Source organism: Neophocaena asiaeorientalis, unplaced genomic scaffold (genome assembly GCF_003031525.2).
Source record: "Neophocaena asiaeorientalis asiaeorientalis breed wild unplaced genomic scaffold, Neophocaena_asiaeorientalis_V1.1 scaffold152, whole genome shotgun sequence".
NCBI lineage: Eukaryota > Metazoa > Chordata > Mammalia > Artiodactyla > Phocoenidae > Neophocaena > Neophocaena asiaeorientalis.
Window position 1 is genome coordinate 1,602,881 of NW_020185338.1, and position 3,232 is coordinate 1,606,112.

Here is a 3,232-nt window from a genome sequence, read left to right on the forward strand (position 1 = left end):
TTCAGCAAAGTTTGAAGAGAGAACCATCCCATAACCATGTGGGTCAGTGGCCAGACCCCTCTGATAACTGACCTCACTTCACATCCGGAGGAGAGAATGGAGTTTACCCCGAACCCGCTGAAATGAGACACCCCACAGGTATCTGTGGGCCCTCGCTCCCCATTATTGCTCTATAAGGCAGCAGATGCAAGCTGGGTGCTGTTTTGCAAATAAATTGTAGCCAGAAGACCCAAATCTGAGAGTAATTGCCTTTTATTTCCTTTATTTATTGTTTTAATGTAAATGTAAGTGGATCTAGGTAATTCCTATAATAATGTTACTTCCCTAGCCTGGAGATAGATGAGTGTAGCTAGAAATCCTGCCCTGTGCAATGCATGTGGGGAGCGTGCCAGGTACTTAATGTCACTGGCTGTGCACGCTGGGAGGGAAAGAAGGTCGAGGACCCCCACTCAACAGGGTTGTTCCCTTGAAGGCAGGGGCCAAACAGCGTGAAGTACATGTTCATTGGCTCCTGCCAAAGAAATGCCCTCAGTAACCAACCAGAGCAAGTCAGTCATAAAATAAATGATAGGGAGAGCACTGTGGGCCAGGCACTGTGCTGGGCCCTTCACCCTCATTGGTTTACAAGCACTGGCTCCCCACCACTGCCCCACAAAGAAGACATCCCCACTATAGGCAAGGAAACTGGGGCTCAGGGAAGTCAAAGAAGTTCCATAAATAGGAAGTAGCAGAGCCCAAATTCAAAAGCAAGTCTAAGTTCATGCTTGCTTGATCAATACCTATTTATCTATGGATATTTTCTATGTATCTATGTATCCATCCAACCTTCCATCCATCCACCCACCCATCCATCATCTATCCTGTGGTGCTAATAGGAATCACGTCCTCAGGAACATCAGAGGCCTTGTCCCTTTGTCCCTTTCCCTACAAGGTGATTCTGGGGCCAGGGTTCAAACATGTTTCTTTGTGGACTGATCCCTGGACTCAGGCTTCTCAGGACCTCCGTGAACTCACTGCTGAGTGGCCCAGGTGTTGCGTTGTCCTGCGAGGTCTTACTCTAGAAGTAAGGTCAGATGGGATCCAGTCAGTAAGACTTGGTCAGACTCCAAGAAGCCACCTTTCTGCTGTGACGTCTCTCTTTTCTCCTTAGAGAATAACAAACTATCAAACCCACAAATATCATTCCCCAGTATCGAATATGCCAGAGAGGAGGACCCATGGCCAATCAATTCCTTAGCAGGATCTGAAACATCCAAAGCCTCAGTGTAAGCATATCTTATCTGTGCCTGTCACAGATGACTGAAATTCTACCATTAGAAAGTCATTCCTCTGCTTTACCCAAGCAATCCAATTCTGGGAATATAACCTCCAGATGTGTTCAAAAGTGGATGAGATAATGCCAGCACAGAGGCAGCACTGTTTATAATAAAAACAATTTAGAAACAACCTAATAGAGGCTGCTTAAATACATGGAGGACTGGTTAAGTAGAGAGAAGCTAAACTACGGTACATCCATACCATCCATCTAAACCATACATAGATAATATGTAACCATTAAAAGAATAAGCCTACTCTATACACCTCAAATGCAAAATCTCCCAAAGATGTAAAACGAACAAGGCAAGGTGAAGAATTCTGTATTGAATAACACACACACAACCGATCAGTTCAAATGCACAGAGACCTGCTCTGGAAGGATGGAGAAGAGCTTGGCACCAGTGATGGCTGTAGAAAGGGAAACTGAGCAGATGGGGGCTTGATCAGGAGCAGTGGCTGCTACACGATTTTATGTGAATGGCACCCTCTGGAGTTGTGCCACAGGGTGGCCCTGGTGGAAGAGGGACTCCCTGCAACTTTGAATAGCACAACATGTTAAGTATTACCTAATGAAAAAATGGAATTTAATTTAAACACACGTTAGGAAGGTAGAATCAGGTCATTATGATAAAATAAGTTACTCCTTATACTTCTGAGGATCTGGGTCACTTGGTTTTCACTCTTTCAGGAAATATTTATTTAGTCCCAACCATGTGGGGTATGCTGAATATACGGAGGTGAGTAAAACAGATCCTATTCCCATTTGAAAGGCGTGGATGCCTGGGAGTGTGAAAACCATAGTGATAATAACAACAGCTATCATTCACCAAGTGCTTGCTCGATGCCCAGGGTCCAGGCACCATCCACCACCCATCCATGCAACAGGCACTGTGGTCCAGAGCACAGTTTGGGGGCAAACTGTCTGGATTCTAAGTGTGCCTCTACACTTAAGAGGGAACCATTAACTGCTCTGTGCCTATTTTCTCACCTGTAAACAGGGGCTAATAACCGTTTGCTCCTCATTGAGTTGTGGTGAGGATTTTAGCGACGCTTGTGAGGTTCTTAGAACAATTCCTGGCCGGGCCCACAGGTAGCAAGGTGCAAGCATTGTGTATGTTTATTCCTCCTCGCCCAGCTCAGTGTGCTGCAGATACAGTGGGAATGAGACAGACACAGCCCACGCACACAGAGGGTTTACCATCCCCCAGAGACAGACATTAAACACGTAATTACCATTGTGTCGTCTCCCAGGGAGAGACAGAAAAATAAATAGGTAACTATAACTGCATGTGCTGAGCGCTCCTGGGCCACATGGACTGCAGGTGGAGGAGAAAAAGGGGCTAAGTCTAGAACGAAGAGTAGGGGTCAGACTAGCAGAAGTGTGGGGAGGAAGGGTGATCTAGTCCAGGGCACAGCACAAGCGAGGTCAAGGAGGCACGTGCAGGAAACCAGCTTCCGGTGCCGTTGCAGTACACACTGCACGGGAGGAGGGGAACGGAGCAGGGGCTGGGAGGGTAAGCAGAGGCCAGCTCCCGAAGGAATTTGGATTTGTCCCCAGAGCAGTGGGAAATCACGAAGGTTTTCAGCAATAGAGTGACTTGGTAAGATGTGCCCTTTATGAAGATGGCTCTGGCTACGGGTAGCAGACGGACTGCAGGGCAGGCAAAGCAGGAAGCTGGCAGATGAGATAGGAGGCCAGGCCAGAGAGATAAGCGTCTAGAAAGCCTCCCTCCCAAAAAAGAACCTGGCAGGAGAGAGGCTGCCTTAACCCTTCATGTGCCCTGCTGGACCAGCCAGTGCTCAGCGGAAGTTGCTCCTGTGAAGTGGGACCACGGGATCACACACCCACAAGGGAGAAGGTTTTCTGTTTCCCTTCAGTTCTGCCAGGACAGGCCTTTTGGTCTGTTTTACTCCT